At 38.5% G+C, this 22,864-nt stretch overlaps 1 protein-coding gene across 2 annotated transcripts in view; it reads left to right on the plus strand.

Annotated features, from left to right (window-relative positions):
• lingo2 (leucine rich repeat and Ig domain containing 2) overlaps positions 1-22,864 on the plus strand; it is a 511,589-nt gene that overhangs the window by 247,790 nt on the left and 240,935 nt on the right. The window contains exon 1 of one of the 2 annotated variants that reach the window (XM_007245532.4): positions 11,009-11,296. The exons of the other annotated variant lie outside the window; for it this stretch is intronic. The gene's annotated coding sequence lies outside the window, so the exon portion shown is untranslated. Of the gene's footprint in view, positions 1-11,008; positions 11,297-22,864 lie in introns of those variants that run through there. 2 annotated transcript variants of the gene reach the window in all.

The raw sequence follows: 22,864 nt of genomic DNA on the forward strand, positions 1-22,864 counted from the left end.
ATTGACAAAGGATGAAAAGCAAACTCTCAATGGTGTATGGTGAGAATGGGTAATTGCACTGAGCATGCTGAATAATCAATTAAACTGGGTGGGTGTGATGCGGTCTCCTTTCAGAGCGCATCACACCGAATCCGAATCCAGGTTATGTTCAGTCAGAGAGATAAAGAGCATGCTCAGGCAGAAACTTCACTTCAACTATACACTTTGTTTTTACTATTAGTGAATGAGCTACTGAGCTCTGAGTTTCCAATTCTGAAGTCTCCATTGCTCCACCAGCCGCTCGCGTTCACTAAAACTGAGCCGGATTCTCTTTTAGAGGCTGTACATGTGACGTAAGTACGTAAAGACGCATGACGTGGCCAGGAGAATTCCTCGAAAAGCGACCCGACACCCCAGTGTGTAAAATAAATATACATAAATATACATGTACTGTATTAGGCTTAGCAGGGATGGTCGTTGCAGCAAACTTGTACCATTAAACACAATATTTTGTCCCTTCTCCACTTAGAAATGCTTCTGCTTTCAGTTTAGAAACAAAACAATACAGACTGCCACTTTTTTAACTAGGGGTTTTAACTAGGGGGCAAACACAGGGTCATGTAGGTCAGTGTAACATTTATTAATTTAATGTTCTGATTGTTTGGGGCTAAATGCAAAATTAGAAAATTAGATGTAAAAATTATATATATATATATATATATATATATATATATATATATATATATATATATATATATATATATATATATATATATATATTTAAGTAGTGCAGTGTACAATAAAAAAAAAAAAAAAATGAATCTTTTCTTTATTTTCAGATTTTTCCATATTTGCATTTTGCAAGTTGGATTACAACATCAGATATGTGTTACAAAACCCAAAAAAAGAACAAATCTGACAATCGAATTTTTATTTTCCTTGAAACTCTGTTTATGAAGGCTGAAATAAAGACTAATAAAGTGAATATTTGGATGAAAGAACATTTCATTTTCTATATACTTAATGGAAAAAAATAAACGATGAAGTTTTATACCCAATTTTCTATTTTTGAATTAAGCTTCATACAGTCTGTAAATTAAACTGCTAAATGTTACACTGACCCATGTAGGTTTGGATATTTTTTCTTTTAATAATTTAAAAATAATTTAAAGACAGCATGTTATTTTTACTTGTGTTGTCTTTGACTAATATTCAAATAATAATAAAAAAAGTTATTGCTTTTAAATATTAAATCCCACACATATTAGAGATTCACACTGGATTAAAATAACTCTACACACATAGCAAATATTAAGGACACAAACACTCACACATGCACTGCAGATACATACTGGATTCATTGTCTGGATTAGCAAGTGGAGGCTGTAGTTCTGAGAGTGTTTTGAGGGCAGTGTGGTTGATTGTTTGCTATTATATATGTATAAACAGAGCTAATTGAAGGCTGTGACATTCATTTAGATTGATTTGATTCAGAATTGCTTCAAAAAATCATCAGTTGTGCCTTTTTTATATTCATACTGGATACCTCATGTCTTTTACTCATTTCTAATCATCTCTCTTCACTCGTATACCTTCTCTATTTACTCAAACCGGTATGGTCCTGTGGTCCAGCGCAGCCAGCAGCTGGAATAATGACGGCATGCTGATCAGAGCATTGTGATCTCACACTGATTCCCACCGGTCGCCTCAGCGCCGCGCTAAGCTGTGTGTGGTGGGAAGACTGAGGGTTAATAGCCAGGCGGTAATGAACGCATGGCAGGCGAAGCGTGCTAAAATCTGGAAACTGCGGCGAGCTCTTGTGAGCCGGCTGTCTGCTCGAGCAGAAACACGGCTTAATTGGTCCGGTTCATCATGTTTAATTGGGTGATCTGTTAGGTGATGGACAGCTGAGAAATGCACAGTGTGTGTGGAGAGTTTTGGGTATTTGGGGTGGGGGGGTGTGGTGGGGGTTAGTAGTGATTAATCTGTACTTGTGCCAAATCTTGTTTGTGTATTTGCCTCCAAAATGATGTTGAGTTTTTGAGTTGAGTCATCTTTATTAGACTTGTTCATGTACAGGGGTTGGACAATGAAACTGAAACACCTGGTTTTAGACCACAATCATTTATTGTCCGGATGGACAGTTCTGGTGGAAACAGGAGAGTTGAGGTGCACATTGAATTTTGCCGTGATTTGGGCAGCCGTGGTTTTATGTTTTTTGGATAGCAACCCAGCAGTTTTCTGGGTTAGCAACCGAACATCCCTTTCAGACAGCTTCCTCTTACAGCATCCACAGTTAATCTTGTTGGATGTGGTTCGTCCTTCTTGGTGGTATGCTGACATTACCCTGGATACCGTAGCTCTTGATGCATCACAGATGCGCCAGCAAGACGTGCACCAACAATTTGTACTCTTTTAAACCCTGGTATGTCAAAAACTGTGCACTTAACCTGCTAATTGAACCTCTTTTTGCCTCTTTTTGAACTGCTGCTGATGCTCCGAGGAAAGCGCAATGACACGGTTCTGATACATCAGCTCGCAGATGCCTTGTGCTGATCGACATCACCCTTTAGAGAGATGAGGCGAAAGAGCGCCATCTACCCACCCAGAGAGAGAGAGCAATGCCAATTGTGCTCTCTCAGGGCTCCGGCAGCTGAGGGCCGGATGCTGCATGGCCAGGATTCGAACCAGCGATCTCTCGATCATAGTGGCAGCGCTTTAGACTGCTGAACCAGTTAATTACTTGCATTTCTCGCCCTCTTAATGTGTTTGAGAGCATCAGTTGCAAAGTTGGTGAATATATAGAGTGGATATTTCTTTGAGAAATGTTCTAATCCATATAACGACAAGAACTACTCAACTAAGTAAAGCAAAAATAAGTTGATAAAAAAAGAACTTTGAAAGTATCCTCTAGTTCAGTCACAAAAAATATATATATATATTATGATTAAAGAAGGCTCTCATCAGGACCACCCCTGAATATGTTAACCGGGCTTCCAATTGTCATTTTTTAGCAGGATAATGCTCAGCCACACAATCTAAAAAGTCCAGTTTACAAAATAATCTTCTTATGATTTAATGAAAGTAAAGGTATTTTATATTCTCATATTTCAATACATTTTTTTTATTTAGGCCAATCAGCACAATCCATGCTGTAAATATTCATTATAACTTTAATAAACAGAGAAATGTGCTTTAGAAGCTCTTGTGTGGGACGGACAGATGTGATAAAACTACACCCACTCACCAGCTGATGGTCAAACGTGCACTCTTATAGTCTCTCTCTCTCTCTCTCTCTCTCTCTCTCTCTCTCTCTCTCTCTCTTTCTCTCTCTCTTTCTCTCTCCAGCGTTCCATGAAGGAACATGCTGAAATGCTCATTAGCGGTGCTAGCAGGCAGGCTGTAGCAGGGGTTCAGTAGGTGATGTCTGTTAGAACTTTATTATACAGTGTTATTATTAAGATTGCTGACATGATTTAATAAAGCTTACTGTTATGGGTCGTGATTTTGCACACAAAAAAAAATTGTAACAAAAAATAAAAAGTGTTAAATGGGTATTAAACATATCACCCTTTCTACCAGTTAAAACTGTCTTAACATTACAATAAATGATAATTATCACATAATAATTATGTATTGTAAATTAAGTTTGCAGCGCGTTAAAAAAAAAAAAAACACCATATGATGGCAAGACAATATAAAATGGAGATGATACTGTGTATAGAATATACAGTTTATTATGTATTGTGTATCTTCTTGTTTGTAGACACCCCTTCTAATTAATTCCTTTGTCTAGTCCTTGTAGTAGAAGGGGATAGAGTGGCTCTCCGGAAAATAGACAGTAGAGACAGTTACTCCAATAAAAGCAGGATAAACTCTTTTTTATTATTATTATTATTGCAGAAGAAACAATGGATGAACATGTGTCCCAATACGTTAGGGATGCCACACTGACATACTAGTATTGTATCCCATGACTTCTGCCATGTGCCATGGAAGCTAACAAAATCTGCACTGATCTGTGGGATATGAGGGGGGGGTCTCCTGCACTGAATGTTACTAGATGTTGCTTGGACTGTCTGTTCACATTCTATATATTTATATAATTATAAAAATAGCATTAAAAAACAGACGCCTACGTCACAGACCATTTTCTTGAGCCCAACCTGGCCCTAAAAAGTGGTGGCAAATCTTTTAGCCTTTTTGTGTTTTTCGCACTTAGGCTATAAGCTCAAGTTTTTGGACGTAGGCTATATGCTAAATATTAAAATGTTTGTTTGTTCAGAAAGCATTTTATGTTCTTAAACCTTGTTAATTATATTAGAATAGAGGAAAGTAATTTAAAATTGTGTTATTGTTCTTGGTCTATTTCGATTTAATGATTGTGCGTTGCATTGTCTTATTACGTTTTTTTGGATTTTTGCATTGGTGTATTTTTGTAATGATTGTGCAGTGCATTGTCTTGTTGTTTTTTTGTGTATTTTTGGACGTAGGCTATATGCTAAATGTTAATGCTAAGTTTTAATCTTACAGATACCTGTTCTAAATAACTGACGTTTACTTTAAATAATAGGCCTATGCTTCTTCAGTGTTGCAATGTTAATTACCATCATTCTGAACATATTTTGCTTTTTCAAACAGTCCGAAAATGTTTTAAAAAGATCAAAAAAAGCTCTAATGACTAAGAAAATTGTATGGGTTAAATCCAACTTGGGCTCATAATGTGTGTGGAGAGTTTTGGGGATGAGGGGGGTACACTGTAAACCCAGAAGTTGTTTGAACTCAAACAAATTAAGTCTGTTTTACATAAAATTGGATATTTCTAAACAATACTCAACTATTTTGAGTTAGTTGAACATTCTTGGGCACATACACATTCAAACTGAGATCTCTGAGTTGAATCAACTTATAATAACTGAGTTTAGTCTGTTGCCATTAACAGCTTCTTTTCCATTGGCTTCTGTCACAATCGATTTGCATACTGGGTGTGTCCCCCAGTTTGTAGCACTCACCATCAGTGTGTAGTGATTCCCCCTGGGCTACCTTAGGTAAACTTGTAGATCATATATTACGATTAAATGCTTGGTCTCTGTGTTGTAGCTGTAGAACAAGCATCATTTACTGAGCTGCAGTAACTCTGTGTTCTCACTGTGCTCTCAGTTCTTTTAATTCGTTACTATTTTCTTTCATCTACTTTTCTAAGAGTATTTTAAAAAATGTTGAATGAAACCGGAAAGAAGACTAAATACAAGTTCAGGAAAATATGAATTTTAAATATATATGTATATGTATTTGTTAAGTTCATTGTACTTTAAAATTATATTACATGAACTTAAAATTTATTAGGTAATCGGTTACAACAAAAGTTTTGAGTTTAGTCAACTTATCGGGTTTTACAGTGTACAATAAGCATATGTTGAGTAAAAACAACTCTAGGTAATCATTGCAATAAACTTAAACAAATAAGTGTGCAAAAGTTACATTAATTTACAATGTTAAGTTTCAGCTACACCACATTTTGAGTGTCAAGTACTTTTGGTTTGTCTGTTGAACTTAAAAAATAAAGTTTGTTTAACTCCATACAGTAATTACAAATTACTAAAAAAAATGAGTTTTCAAAACTTAATTCATTTGAGGCAACGAATTACCTCAAATGATTTGAGTAGACTTAACTTATTAGGGTTTACAGTGTACCTTTGGGAGTTAGTAGTGATTAATCTGTACTTGTGCCAAATCTTGTTTTTGCATTTGCCTCCAAAATGGTGTTGAGTTTTTAAGTCATCTTTATTAGACTTTTTTTGTTTATATATATATATATATATATATATATATATATATTTAGTACCAGTTTGGACACACCTTACATTCTGTGTTTTTCATTCAAACTATATAAAAAAAAAACATATGAAACAAACTAGAATCAGCTTTAAATGTATACAATTTATTTTTTATTTCTAATTTTCTCCCATTTTTCTTCCAATTAAGCTAGGCCAGCTGTAAAAAAAATTAACCCCTACATTTTTTTATTAATCCGGCTCGGGCTCATAATGGCAATTTATGGGGCAGGGCAGGGTCAGGATTGGTCAGAAAGAACACGGGCTCGGGACGGACTGGATTTTTTGGGCCTGATCTAAGTTTGAATACACCCATGACACTGTGGATGGAGGACTGTTAAATAATGTACCTGTACTTTAACTGCTTTAACTTCAGAAATAAAATATCCCAAACCTTCTGCTCCACTATCAGACCTCACTACTATCAGAACTCCCATAATGTACTCACAAGATAACACCTCACAACTTATGCAAGTGTGAGCATGCCCAAGCCTACATTTCCTTAGGTAACACTTCATGATCAATCTACATACTTCTGCCCCATGACTTTTGCTGTATTCAGCTGCTGTAGAATTCTGCTTGGTCATGGTTGGGTGTTTCCAAGATCAGCTTGAGACACACACGTTTCCAACAGCTGGGCTGACAACAAGGATGTGATTAGTTTGACTGGCAGTGAATTGTGAGTAGTGCGACCTTTATGGCACAGCGCATCGAGTCCTTTTCACTCCAGAGCAGAGGTCACTCACACTGACCCAACTGTGAGCAGAAGTGACAGTCTGAGAGAAAAACCATGGACCTGTTTAAAAAAAAAAGGCTCTGGAGGCATCCTCTCTCTCTATTTCTCTTTTTCTCTCTCACTTTGAATGACCTTGCGGGAGGTGAGAGGTCTCAGATGAGACAGTCATCATTGCCTTCCTAATGCCCACTTAAATTAACACATTAACCCAAGGTAGTTTTCATTTCATTCTGCTGCTTAGAGACACTATGCTTGGAGCCATGTAGTTGGAAATTGAAAGAAAAAAATGCAAATAGTTTTATAGTACAGTACACCTTACTGTACTGTACTATAAAATTGATATATTTTAGGCTTATTTAATGTCACCATATTTGATGTCCATATCAATTGTCATCATGAGTGTTTTAATTGCAGTAATTCTAAAGTTTAATTTAACTATATATTTATATATATATATATATATATATATATATATATATATATATATAAAATACTATATAATACTATATAGCTCATAATTCCATAATTCCATCCATCTATCCATACTATCAATCATTCATCTGTTTATCCATTCCTCCAACTATGCACCCAGTCATTCATCAGTCCATCCATCCATTCATCCATCCACCCATCCATCTATTCCTCTTCGCAAACTGTCTACATATTCATCCAATAATGCAACCAGTTGTTTATAATTCTAAATCTGTCCATGCATTCCAATTATCCATCTTTATTGTCCATCCATTCATTCATCCATCCATCAGGTTATTGTTTTTATCATTCCAGACATGCATTCATCCATCAATCCACCCATTCTTTCATCCTTTCAGCCTTCTTCCAAATCATTCAACAGCCCATTCATTAACACACTCATCCTTTGTCCCATTCTTCCATTTGTTTTACAGTATATCCAAAGTAACCTTATTTTATCGTTTTATATGTCTAACATCAATCTTTCCATCCATTTTCAAATTCTTCTATTAATCCTTCTATTCATCAATGCATTCAGTCATCAACGTAATTTTGATTGAAAAATTGTCACCAAAACATCATGCTCCTCTCTGATAAAGACACACCACAGCTGAGCTCACTAGGCTTGTATCTTCTATTTAAAGGGTATCTGAAAGTTTTACAGTAAAGTCTGACCCAGACCGTTATTATAAGAACCTCAGTGACCCGTTATCACTTACTTTGTCCTCACCCACCCATCCTCAATGAAAGATACCAGCGGGAAGAGAATCATGGAGATAGGATTCCCCGGCTCCTGCTTATCTCCTGTTGATAACAGAGCGCAGCATGGCTCGTGCTCGATACATCAGCCTGCACCTGATAAACACGTCCCCGCGCTCAGTTTAAACTCAACAGCTTTAAATACAGAACTGAATAGATTTTACTGAAGCAGTCTAAAGAAAGAACTCAGAATTCAGAACCAGACACTTTTATATACTGGCCCCACACTGTCCTTACCAGCTTACCACTTACTTACCAACTCACCAGCTCAGCAACTCACTTATTCACCAACTCACCTGCTCACTTACTTACCAACTCACCTGCTCAGCAACTCACTTATTCACCTGCTCACCAACTTACTTACTCACCAACTCACCTGTTCACCAGCTCACCAACTTACTTACACACCAGCTCACCTGTTCACCAGCTCAGCAACTCACCAACTCATTTACTCACCAGCTTACCAACTTACTTACACACCAGCTCACCTGTTTACCAGCTCAGCAACTCACCAACTCATTTACTCACCAGCTTACCAACTTACTTACACACCAACTCACCAGCTCACCAATTCACTTACTCATCAACTCACCTACTCACAAACTCACCAGCTCAGCAACTCTTTTACTCACCAATTCACCCGCTGACCAACTCACTTACTCATCAACTCACCTACTCACCAACTCACTAGCTCAGCAACTCAATTTTTTTACCAACTCACCAGCTCACGTACTTACCAATTCACCTGCTCAAAAACTCACTTACCAACTCACCAGCTCACCAACTCACTTACTTACAAATAGCTTTAATAATTATTGTAATATTATTTATTAATAAAGTAAATGGTAAAGTCCAAAATAACAGATTAAAGATTTTCAAATCATGTCAAAGATAGATAGATAGATGCTAAACACATATTACAATCATCTCTATGTTTCTGTGTTTCTTGTTTAACTTATTAAATAACAATAAATAAATGTAATTAGTAATGTTTTATTAGTTTTTTTTTTTTATAAATCTTTAAAGATGTATTTTCTCTCACACACACTTTGAGTGAACTTGTGGGTGAGAGGTCTCATTTGGGGCAGTATCACACTCGGGTCATCAATGCCCTCCTAATGCCCACTTAAATTAACACATTAACCCAATGTAGTTTTCATTTTATTCTGCTGCTAAGAGAGACTATGCTTAACTTTGTGTGTGCACTGTGTCTTTTTTTAAAGCACTATTATCATGTATTATATAATTAGACACAGTGTGACAGGCTGTGAAGCTGGGTGTGGATACCTCAGCAGATCAGGTATCTACTGTTTACATGTGTGTAAACAGAATTGTGAGTGTTGAAGTTAGGATGAAGCCAGTGTGCTTGTGTGTGTGTGTGTGTGCGTGCATGTGTATGTGTGTGTGTGTGTGTGTGTGCGTGTGTGTGTGCAGTGAGAGTTTCAGAAGCAGCTAAACATGCACCTGCATCGCCTCTGCAAACCAAGCAGAAAAATGTGCTCTGTTTTTTAAGCAGCTTCCATAATGTACCATATACACACACACACACACACACACACACACACCGGCACACACCAGGCCCTAGGCAGGTGACCTATTTTCAGACTGCTGAAAGTAGAGAGAGACGAAAGGATGAGTGAGTGAGACAGAAAGAGAGAGAGAGAGAGAGAGAGAAAGAGAGAGAGGCAGAATAATAGTAAAGGGAGAGAGAGAGTGAGACAGCTAGATAGTAAAGGTAGAGAAAGAGAGTGATAGAGCTAGAGACAAGGTGGTGAGAGACAAAAGGTAGAAAGAAAGATAGAGGTGAGGGTAAAAGTAAAGTGAGAGAGAGAACAGTAGAGCTAGGGAGTAAAGATGGAGAGATAGAGAGCGTGTGTGTGAGAGAGAGGGAGGGAGAGAGAGAAGGAGAGCAAATGTAGTGAAAGAGAGGTAAGGGTAAAAGCAGAGAGAGAGCAGGAGAGCTAGGGAGTAAATGTGGAGAGAGAGAGAGAGAGAGAGAGAGAGAATTCATTATGGTGGAGAGAGAGAGATAAAGTAAAGGTGGACAGAGAGAGAGCTAAAGAGTAAAGGTGGAGAGGGAGAGCGAGAGAGAGCGAGTCAAGTAATTATGGTGGAGAGAGAAAGAAAGATAGAATAAATGTGGAGAGAGAGAGAGAGAGAGAGAGAGAGAATTAATTATGGTGGAGAGAGAGAGCGATAGAGTAAATGTGGAGAGAGAGAGAGAGATGGTCATTCTATCGTTCACCCATTCATGTGCATCTCTGGATTGTGGATTAATTACCCTGTGTGGGAACCAGATCCACATCCACACACACACATTCATGCACGTACACACACACACACACACACACACACACACACACACACACACACCGTAAGCATCAATAATACATTTTTCTGTCTCTCCATTTAATTTGCACACAAGTCCCCGTCTCACGTCACCCGCTCTCCCAAACACACAGCAGAGAGCAGGAAATCTGATACGCACACACACACACACACACACAAACACACACACACACTAGTGTACCTACAGTACTTAGCAATAGCCACCAGCTTTTCACGACATACAGTATGTATTATATACAGTTTTATGCAAACACTTGGACTCAGTTTAAACAATGCATTATATTACCCGAAGAAATGATGCATGCATCCCATCTAAATTATAGGCTATTGTAAAGTGTTACACATAAGATTGGAGATGTGTTTAAGGTTACATATGGATTACAGTTGTACAGCCTGTGTAATTATATAAGCTGCATAACTGCAATCCACCCATATGAGCGAGATCATTACCAGTAGTTATACTGTTATTGCGTTATTGCATCGGTTATTAATGTGTAATTACACATCATATCACATACAGTGTATTTATACCCATACATTTATACCTATACAGTGTATTTATACCCAACATATTATTATTATTATTATTATTATTATTATTATTATTATTATTACACAGCTCTGTGAATAACATTATTGTTATTGGGTTGACTATTGTTTTTTTCTTGTTTTTTTTTGTTTTTTTTTACATTTTCTTACATTGTTCATGGTATGTTGTCCTGATGGTATATGAAAACAAATACATGACCATTCGCACACACACTTACACACACACACACACTGAGTGTTGGTAGTATCCCCTCTCCACTTCCCTGTACTAATGCTGCCGGCTGACAAATTGATTCGGCGTTAATGTTCTCCTGCAGCTGCAGAGAGCAGGACGACTGCCGGATGGAGGGATGTGATGGGTGGAGAGCAGGGCGGAGAGCTGGAGTCCGGTGTTGCTTTCCATTTTCTGGGAAATGCAGACAAGAACAAAGGCCTCTTTGTCTTCCTTTTTTCTTTTTTTCCATTTCTGTTTTGCTTTCTTCGCGTTCTCTCTTCGCTCTCGCGTCAGAGTGCTTACCTGAAGCCACGGACCACCGCTGGGTTTAACCTGTAGAACGTCCAGCCATGGTTGACCATTGGGTGGCAGCTGGACGCGACCAGACAGGTGGACGAGACTCAGGTAGGTCACCTGATCTCGGCAGGTCTGCTGGCTAACAGGTGCGTTTAGAAAGCGGGAAGGTGAGGAGGGTATAGCGGGGAGGCTATAGGGCTCGAGTGGCGTTGCGGTTTTGTCTGTCTGGCTGCTCCTGTTGCGTAACCAAGAACTCGGCCAAACAAAAACTAACTGAAGATTTTCGTAGACCTTTACGTAAAGTTTTACGCAAAGTTTTACGTAGAGTTGTAATGGAATGAAGTAGGTTCATCCATCATGTTCTTTCACTTCAGAATGAAGGAATGAGGGGATGATATAATAACGCTGATGATGGATGGCATGTTGGGATGGGTTCAGGCTGGCATCCGGAGGAGTTGGCGTACGCATGCGAGGATGAGCTGTAATTGAGCTGTCACACTATGATCATTTTAATTGATTGTGTTTAATGGATGTGGTCATGCTGGTCATGCTCAACCAACCAACTGGGTCATGATGAGCATAGTGGTCAATCCATTTGGTCATAATGGGCATATAGGTTGAAGAATTTTGTCATGACGGGAATGCTGAACAAACAACTTGCTCACAATTGGCAGGGGGGGGGGGGGTCAATCAACTTGGTCATAATCAGCATGATGACCAACCATAGTCTTGCTGGTCAAGATGATGAACCAACCTGCTCACAATTGGCATGGGGGTCAACCAACTTGATCAAGAATAGCATGATGACCAACCATAGTCATGATTGTCAAGAGGGTTAAGATGAACTACCAACTTGCTTACGATTGGCATGGGGGTCAATCAACTTGATCAAGAATAGCATGATGACCAACCATAGTCATGCTGGTCAAGGGGGTCAAGATGATGAACCAACTTTCTCACGATTGGCATGGGGGTCAATCCACTTGGTTAAGAAGAGCATGTTGACCAATCATAGTTGTGCTGGTCAAGATGATCAATCAACTTGCTCACAACTGGCATGGGGGTCAAACATATTAGTTATGATCAGCATGATGATCAACCAACTTCCTCACCATTGGCATGGTGGTTACCAACGTGGTCATAATGGGTATGGTGGTTGACAAGCTGGTACAAGATGATCATGGTGATGAACCAACTGGCTTAGAATTGGCATGGTGGTCACCCAACACTAAACCAGTGTGGTCATGATGGTCATACTGATAAACCAACTTGGGTATGGTGGGCATACTACTTATCCAAATTACTAATGATTGGCATTATGATTAACTATCTTATTAATCATGGGTATGATGGCCAGCAAGTTTGGTCATCTGTCTATCTATTTATCTCTCTGCCTATCTGTCTGTCTGTGTGTCTATACTGAACAAACACCTTGTCATGATTTGTCAAGATGGGAATGTTCTCCAACCCACATATCGTCACTGTCCAATGAAAAACAAGCATCTCCTTTTTGGTTGATTTTTTGTTTACTACATAATATGAACAGACAAACTGTCCAAAGTTTTTTGATGAATGGACCAATAGAAATACTTAAACTTACCTTTAATTAACTCTTTTTACATTGACCTCCATTAAAGGTTAAGAAGGTTTTATCTCTCTTCTGTAAAGTTGCTGTTTTGGAGATGCTTGTTTCTTATTGGACAGTGGTGATATCTATGATTGGCAATCATGTTAGTCATGCTAACCAATGTGATGGTCATGCTATTTAAGCAGCTTGTCCATGCTGAGCATGTTAATCAACATGCTTGATCTTCAGCCAGTCTTTCTGTCTGTCTATCTGTTAGTTTGCCAGTCTGCTCTTCTGGTCAAATCCATCAACTTGACCAAAACAACACAAACTGAACTTTTTTGTAGACTTTTACTTAGAGTTGCGTTGGTCTGAAGTTAGTTCTTTCCAATCCATCATGTTCTTTTACTTCAGACTGAAGGAATGATGGGATGAATTAATAACTCTGATGATGGATGGCTTCTTGGGATGGGTTCAGGCAGGCACCCGTGGGAGTTGGCGTACGGGCGCGGGGATGAGCTGTAATTACACTATGCTAATGTTATTGCAGTGTTGAATGTGTTTCCAGTGGATTAAGTGTGTGTCATCTCATTCTACATACATGTGCCGAGTCCCTAACGACCTCTGTCATGTACATAAATGGTTGGACAGGGATCAGTGATTTGATCTCCAGGATGAGGTTTGCATAAACATAGAACCAGGTTTTGCTGATGCTGTAATTGGATTCAGAATGTCTTTGAGGGTCTTTAGATGGACTTTAGATGTGGTCAAAGTGGTTGAAAATCAGGTAGCTTGTGTCACACATTTGTTCTATCAGTAAATTTGACGTCTTTTTTTGTTTGTTTTTTTTATGACTTATTGTATTTTTTATCCTTGTTTTTGTAAATCTGCCACAATTCAAATGTTTCTAAATGTGCCACTGTGTATGAAAGGTGCTATACAAATAAACTTGCCTTGACTTGCCTTGGTGTACCAGTGTGGTAGGCTGGTCATACTGGTTTACCTGGTTTTACTGGTGTGATTACAATGGTTGTGCTGGTTGACCAATAATTTCAGGCTGGTCATATTTATGGAAAAGTATACTAAGGTTGGTTATTGTGGTCAAACAGCGTGGCCATGTTGGGTGTCATGGTTGTTCTTGCCATGCTGGTTGACCAGATTGGTCTTGCTGCCATCTTGGTCACCTTGGGGCCACCTTGGTCATAGTGGGAACAGTGGTCAACAAACTTTTTCAGAATTGACATTCAGATTGGCAGGCTGTGTCATGATGGTCATGCTGGTCAACCAATTTGATCATCAACCAGTTAGCTTGATGTTAGATAGATAGATACCAGTTAGCAGAAATACCTTCTTAAAAATCTTTTTTAAATTGAAACCATCTCAATCTGAACTCTGGATTTCTTCTAATCTTGGGAAAAGTTATCGGTCTCGCCTGCAGGTCTTCTTTAATAAGCTCAGATAAATGATCTGGAACTCAGCCCATGGATTCTGGCACCTTTTTACCTGAACTTTACTTTCCTCGGCCCATCTGGACTTCATTTAATAAGAGAGAACCGCTCTGAATTGCTCTCCACTGATTGACACACACACAGACCGACACATAAAAAAAAAGAAATCAAGAAAAAGAAAAAATCAAGCCAATCAAGTCCAGTTGAGAGCTCAGATATATTCCATTATGCCATCATCATAACGCTCTCACCAATTTTCAAGGTTCCAATGTGTGCCCAGGAGAACCTGAGCAATTAGCCGTCGGCGTGGCTCGCTTCAGAGATGTGAACAAACAAACCACTGCTTTATGCAGCCAAAAAGCAATTTAGCCGGCCCTCAGTGAACGGCTTTTCAGAGTCTGCAGCCTTTTCTAATCTTTCATCATCCTCACTCTTACCAATTTCCAAGGTACCAGCTTAGAATTAATTGCTTATTAAATCAACATTAACCTTGTGACCCCATTTGCTGCCAAACAGAATGGCTATGTTGGAGCTGAAAATTAGACTGAAACATTTCCTTTCCACCTGCTCGCCAACACGACCGCGTTCAAGCGGAACTAACGGTTCTCCAGTGCAGCGCTGGGCGTTCTCAGAGTGATACAATGTTGTGACTGCCATAGGAAACTGAAGTACCTCTCACACTGTGATAGGACTACAGTGACATAGGGCTTATGAATGGTTACAATGTGTAGATTAATGGTTATTATGTGTTATTTAAATGACTTTAAAAATTCAAATTCATTCACAAATCTGATCTTTATCAGAATTCTGCAGTTATCTGATCATTTAAGTGGTTGTGTAAAAAAAAAACATACTCAGAATACTTGGATTTCTAGGCCCAAATCCAATCTAGATCTGAACAAAAATAAAGAGCTTTATTTATTTAGTATCAGTTTTTTTTTTTTTATTTAGTACATGTATACGTTTACTCTGATTTCTTTTGTTTTTCTCAATCTCACACTCTGGCAGTATAAAAAAAATATATATTAAGAGCATCAGTGTATTTTGGTACAAATATATCATACACTTCTGTGAGATTACTGTCTGGTTGCAAAGTAGAAACCCGACTATTGCCTGACTCACGTAAACCCGGAGTTTTCTTATCATCTGATTACCCAAGTGCATGTGAACGCATTGATCAGTTCACAGCCAACATCAGATTTTCTGCAGTTACTGAATTGATTATTGGGTAGATGTAAACATACTCATTGATCTGTGGCTTTCCAAACAGTGACCCATTGATCCAGTAGCTACACACTGCAATAAAATTAACCCAGTTCACCCCAACTCCGCAACACATCCAATACTCAACAAGTATTGGACAGACCTCCGTGATTCCAGATAACACAGTTCAACTGCTGCACAACTCAAAAAATAAAAAAGCGGATATAAGCTTGAAACTGCACATAACTACACTAAAGGACTGGGTCTCAATGGACAATTATGGGATTCGACCCTAAGAATTGCCACTTGTGGCTATATTTAGGCTCAGTCTTATTTCTAATCTGTACTCCTATACCTTGTTTTCGATTGTAACCCTTACCCTGACCTTTAAAACAGAGTTACAATGGGAAGAGGTGAAATCCTCCCCCTATGTATTGGGATAACCCTTCAAGAACCTTTAGGCTGATGTGATAGTAGTGGAGCACCAAGCTGCAGGACTTTGGGGCATCGAATGTCATCAAAAAGGGGCAGGTGGTACCTAAATGAATTATTATTGTCCAACCATTAATTTCTCTGTGTTGGGGAGATGAAAATATCTTTTAATAGCTTTTATTCTAGTTTATTTTTCTGTTTCTCTTAAATGATTCAGCCTCTGCTTGTAATATAAAATCTTTTTTTTTCTCTAAGTAAACTGTTTTTTTTTTTTAAAGTGGCCCTAAAATGCCATTTATTTGGAGTAAATCTTAGTTTGAAGGGCCATGACATTGTTTAACCCCTGACCCTCACTCCGCCACAGCCCATACACCCCCTCCCATACCTAACAAGAATTGAAACACCCTAGCGTGAATGTGCAAAACAGCAGGGTAGGGCCAAGGGGTTAAATGGGATTGGGCCATAGTGTTATAGCTGCTTATACCTGATTTGTACAGTGTTTATAATATATTAAATATCTATTATATGCTAGTAAAATGTTATTTTTTGTAAAATGGCAATTTCTTCTTTTTTTCTTTTTTTTTTTTTTTTACAAAGTACAGTAAGTATCGACAGACACTGTGCATCAGTGCACAGATATGTGCTTGGCCGCAGAGAATGGCCACTTGTGGCTATATTTAGTGTTGTAACAGTTTATACTTATTTGTAAAGTGTTTTAACATAATAAATTACCAATTTGTCTGGAAAATTGCAAGTTTTTAACAAAGTACAGTAGATATCGACCTATGTAACTTTAAAACTATAGGTAACCACAATGGGCAAATATGAGCTTGCACTATATTGAAGTATATGTTGTGTTATAACTTCTTATTACTAATTTGTACAATTTATATACAACTTTATGATTAACTATTTTATGCTAGCAAAATCGAATTTCTCTTAAAATGGCAACTTTTTAACAAAGGACAAATAAAATGTTTTGGATTGTGAGTATTTTCTCAACAGCAAAAATGAAGGCAATTAGCGTCTTGCTGTATCATTTACATGTGCGTTTATTAAGATTTCCACAACCATGAAAGCTCGGATGCTGCCTGTGCTGAAGCTGAACGCTATAACCAGCTGTAAACATGAACGTTAGTTCCTATGGCTTTAATTAAGTCACTGTCAGCTTTGATTAGATCAGTTATATCTGGACTCATTTGCAGTTAGCCTGGTGATCCAGTGTGAGGTAGTGGTGGAATTGGCTGATCCGAGTCTGTGTGTGAGGAGAGTGGGTGGTCTTGCTGTTAATTGACCATCAGGCCAGGTCAGTAATGAGAGGATAGAAAGAGCAATTGCTGTTTATCTGAGATAAGCCTTCCCACCAATAGCAGGCCTTCAAATCCTTTTATCAGCATCAACATGTGTTGATATTGTCCGTTGTTAATCGTGCATTGTGACAGACTGGCTCTCTGATTGGACGCCTGAAGCAAAGTGAGACGAATCGCGTCTGTTTCTGACGTTTGTTCTGTTTTTACAGGGGAAAATGTTAAAAATATCCAGATTACAAGAAAATCTAAATACAAAAGTGAATAGATTTTGGATATGGAATACAAGGAAAAGAAAAACGAGTGTTTTTTTTTTCTCCTCAGACGGTAAGCGACATTCGGCGTGAGAAGCCCATTTTCTGTAGCCCACAAAGTAAAGCTTTTAGAGCTAATCTGCTACTTTCCAGCACTTTCCACCATGCAAGCAATTAGAACCATCTCTGCAGTGTTGTGAATGAGCGTGCAGGAGGAAAAAGCCTCTCGCTGATGCACTCACACGGGGGATATTTTGTAAAGTAAGCCTCCTTTAGCTGTATAACTTAAGCCAGAGAAGAAGACTGTCCAATTGCAATGCATTTTAAGTCTCCTCCTTTTGGGCTTCTATTGTGATTTTTGGTTCAATTTGATCTAAATGATTTCTGACTTGAAAATGATGAGAAAGTCTGAACACAATCTAAGACATGATGGTTTCTCTAAAATCTGTTTGAGTAGATTAGATTTTTTTTATCCATTAAAATGAAAAGAAGTAGCGTAAAGTCCTAGTGTTCAACTCTTTTATTTTAAGCAGAAAATAAAATATTTGCATCAAATATTAACATATTTATATCTTCTTTTTCACTCATGATCATACATAGATCATACAGCATTTAGTACATTCTTATATTTTGGGGAGTAAAGGATTTTTTCATTGTTCACTTCATGCGTCGTAGTTACACTAACAGTATATGAAACAACCTCCACCATGTTTGGAGGCTGTACTTTACCCTGTCTAGCTCTCACTGTGAGTTGTAGATGAAACTACCTCACTATGCATGTAAGATGTTCTTTATCTTGTCTTGCTCTCACTGTGAGTTGTGGATGAACATACCTCCACCATGTTTGGAGGCTGTACTTTACCCTGGCTAGCACTCACTTTGAGTTGTAGATGAAACTACTCCACCATGTATTTAAGCTGTACTTTATCCCAGTTAACACTTTCTGTGAGTTGTATATGAAACTACCTCCACCATGTTTAGAAGCTGTACTTTATCCTGGTTAGCTCTCATTGTGAGTTGTTGATGAAACTACCTCCACCATCTTTGGAGGTTATGCTTTATTCAGGGTAGCATTCATTGTGAGTTGTAGATTAAGCTACCTCCACCTTGTTTGGAGGGCATAATTTATCCAGGCTAGCTCTAATTGGGAGATGTGGATTCAAATACCTCCACCATGTTTGGAGGACGTAATCCTGGCTATATCTGGCTAGCTCTCACTGAATCATATATGAAACAACCTCCACCATGTACTTTATGTAAACTGTACTTTATCCAGGCTAGCTCCAATTGTGAGATGTAGATGAAACTACCTCCACCATGTTTGCAAGCTGTACATTATCCTGGCTTGCTCTGATCTGCCTCAAACAGTGCTCAAATGGCAAACAAAAGTAATATATTTTATCTTATGCTTATTGATCCATTTATTCTTTATGGTTTTAGTCTTTAGACTTTCTAATAACAGTCTTAATCCAATTTAATCCAAGCCTAAATCCAGAACATTGTAACATTGCACTCATTTAGTGTGTCAGAGTTTGTAGAGTGCCCCAGGGTTCTATCACAGGGCCTATGATGAAAGTTATCTAAAGCATTATACTGTTTTTATTTATTTTTGGGTTTAAAGCACTTTAGTTATTAAGTATGTAGTTTGCGCATCTTTTATGATTAATTATGTCATTTGAACACGATCCCGCCGTTACTCCGGTGAGATCCATCATTGGCTATGCTGAATCATGGTCTGTTGTTTGTGTGTCTTGGCCAGTGTTGTGCATTATCTCTGGTGTTGACCTCGGGGAGAGATTTGATCCGCTGCAGATTGGCAAGCTAATATGGCCGTGTAACCTCACACCTATGCGGAGGGCTGCTGAATGGAAGCCGTGGAGGTTTATTTTGGTCCCGGCTGGTGTGTGCTTTTTGTTTTTCCCCTCTGTACCTGGTGACCTTCTTGATTCTCCACTGTTTGAGGAGCTTAGCGGCGCCGTGTGTATTCTTTATGTGTGAGCATTTAGCGGCGTTTACGGCTAATCGTACACCTGTATTGCCACCGGGGTACTGAGGCTTTCTGCGCCAGCGCTCAGGTGCAAATTGGCCGCGTTCTGCGAGCTTAAATACGCAGTATATGAGTGATGAGTTTCTACCATTCATGCATATTCATTCCAGGGAGGACTGCATAAATAATGGGTGTAGACATTAGGAGTGTGGGTGATTACAAACTGCCTTCGCTTTTCCAAAGTTTGGCTTTCGTGTGATTTTCTTCACCTCGTAAAAAACCGAGTGTGAACCAGCAGCAGTCAGATGTGTTATTCATTGGAGTCTTTTAAAAGTGGCAGCGGTAAAAAAATTAATTGTGAATGTGCTGCATTTGAAATTGCGTTCATTATTTAGTCGGAATTTAAATTTCCATTTCCGGCCTACAGGCTAGTGATCAAACTTATCACATGGAGTTTCCACGTTTCCAAGATCAGAGGTTAAGTGTTATCTCAGGGAATGGCTTGGGAATGCCCACACCTGTACACAAGTCGTGTATTTGTGTAACAAGGTGTTATCTTGTGAGTGAGTGAGCTCTGGTCAGTGTGCTTAATGTGCTTAATTTGAATTATGGAAGTTGGAGTAAGCTCTGCTAGTGGGTGCAGATTGATGGGATGTTTAATTTTCGATGTTGTGCAGGAATTCATCTATCCATAGAGTCAAGTGTGTGTGTGGCATATTTGATAGAAGGCATTACCTCCCACAGGAAATGATATATAATATTTGGCTAAAAGTGTCCATGTGAACAGAACAGAGAACTTGTGCAGGATCCCAGATGTGGTAACACTGGATCAATTGAAGGCACACTTAAGCCCTATTCGGATGGGTTTAGTTTCTCATGGGGTCCTGAGGTAATTTTCTCTTTTATGGGGAGTCCTCTATGAATTTATTCCCGTCCAGAGCAACCGTGTATGTGTTTTTCTCAGACGTCCTTGGAGAAAATTACAGGCTGAATTACCTACTGTTTTTCGCTGAACTCCGTGGTCTTCCAGTAATTTTATTCCTGTCCAGACTGTTTAATAAAATAGCTATTTGTCCACTGCCACGACTGTAATAACACTTTGGGCACGTTTTTCCACAGAGATCCACATGAACACAACAACGAGTGGAAATGGAGGAGCTACTGAATGCGATGTCACGTGACCGAGAAAGCCTAAAAAACTCACTGGTCCTCCTTTTTTTTCAATTGCATTCCAAATGGAAGAGTTTTAGCACTAAGTAGAAGTGTGAAATATTTTTCACAGACATCCCCCCTGAGAAACTAACCCCTTCCGGATAGGGCTTTAACCTCTAATCTTAAAAACACTATGAGTCAGAATAAATTCGGCTTTGAAGTCAGGAATTACTAAATGATGTATCCAATTTCAAAATCTGAACATTTTATGGATCCAAAGGTTCTTTAACCTTTAAAGGTTGTGTACATTTACATCTCCAACAAAACTAACCATTGTTCTTTCAGGGTCCATCGTCATCAAATCTGGAGCTTAACTTTAGTTTCCAGTCTAGGATTAAGAAATTACCAGTAATTAAAGAAACAATTGATTGGTAATGTATTGATATGTCCAGGAACAAAAACTGGATTGAAAGTCCAGAAATCCAGATTTGAAGACATCTGTTACAAGGCTTTGGTCAATTTGAAATACTTTAAAAGTATACATAATAATGTTGAGTTAAAACCTTTTTCGTCCATTGGCATGCTGCTTGCCATTCGGTTGACTGCAGGTTGAGAACCTCAGACAGCACACAACAGGATTAGCCAGCAGACTTCTTCTGAGGGAGGGATCTGTACCTACTGTTTGTGGCAAGTAAGCAGATGAGGGAGATGTAAACACTTTTAAATTATGAGTTTTATGCTTCTATTGCAGTTAGGTGTGAATTAGCTTGTTTTTCACCAAACATCTCGTCTTAGTCTTAGTGTTTGTGTACTTTGAAACTTTGAGCCGAGCTTCTTTCCGGGGGTTATTAATGACAGACTCAGTGCACTTCCTGCGTTATACTTTTGTGCTGACATTTCTGAGTCCACATGAATAGTAATAATGAGCTGTGGAGCGGAACCGTCCCACTGTCTCAGAATTCAGCATGCCATCTCAGGGATGAAATAGGTCAGCTCCTGAGCTTTGTACAGGATTATGTCTGTCTAGCTGGCTGGATTTTCTCTGCAGCGACTCCTGAATTATTAAGAGCTGCTCTTCATTCAGTGACGAAGCCATATCGCAGGCCAGGCTGTGGTGATGTCATGTGGAACGTCAGCGAAATTTACATTTGGGTAGAAGCTCCTGTGCTTTGAAAAATTGCAACACCTCTAGCAATGTTACTAAGATAGAGAGTCATGTTTACCTGTGAGCATGTCAACACACCAAATTGTAAAACTGTAGTTATATAAAATAAACACTCATAATCAAAAAATGTGCAATCGTATTGGAATGTAGGATAAAAAAAAACTTAGTTACCAGAAGAAATAAATTGTAAAAAAAATCAACTTTAACAATATTTATTGAGATACACATACAAAAATAGAGTGTAATTCATGAGTAACGCATGTGTAACAACACTGCAACATTCCAGATGTCTCAGCATGAAGTTGTAGAGGTTCCTAATGGTGTCCTGTGAAAATCCAACCCATGCAGCTCAAGTATTTTTCCTACACAGTTCCTGCAGATTTTTGCAGTACCTAATGTTCATGGCAAGTCAGCAGATGAGGGAGATGTAAGCACTTTTAAATTATGAGTTTTATGCTTCTATTGCAGTTAAGCTTGAATTAGCTTGTTTGTGCTTTGCTATTAAAAACAAACCAAAAAAACTCATATACAGACATAGCAAGACTTCTTTCTATCCCTTTGTGCCCTTTAATTGGCAAATTAAATCGTCTTTCAATTTTATTTCACTGAACGTATCATCCGCAATCCACTTGTTTGGGATGTAAGATGAAAAAAAAAAACAAGTAACTAGGAGAAATAAATTGTAAAAAAATCAACTTGAACAATATTTATTGAGATACTGATACAAAAGTAGAGTGTAATGCATGTGTAACAACACTGCAACATGCCAGATGTCTCAGCATGGAGTTGTAGAGGTTCCTAATGGAATCCTATGATCATCCAACCCATGCAGCTCAAGTATTTTTTACTACACAGTTCCTGCAGATTATCCAATAGCATCATATCAGTCATGGGTCTCATGATAGGTCAGCACCTGTTTTTTTTTTTTTTTTTTTCAAACCTCTTCAAAAGCTCTTAAGGGTGGCAGTCATATTGGTTGTAGGACCTCATTAATGTAACTTTGGGCTGTCAATGTGCCTGTAATGAAGACCAAAGGAAATCTGGCACAAAATAACACATGATCTCCCCACACCATGACACCAGAACTTTTGGATGTGTGATGTGCTTTAAACATGGTATTTCCATACACTGATTCATTCATTGTGTCCACCAAGACAATAT

Source organism: Astyanax mexicanus, chromosome 10, assembly GCF_023375975.1.
Source record: "Astyanax mexicanus isolate ESR-SI-001 chromosome 10, AstMex3_surface, whole genome shotgun sequence".
NCBI classification, from domain to species: Eukaryota; Metazoa; Chordata; class Actinopteri; order Characiformes; family Acestrorhamphidae; genus Astyanax; species Astyanax mexicanus.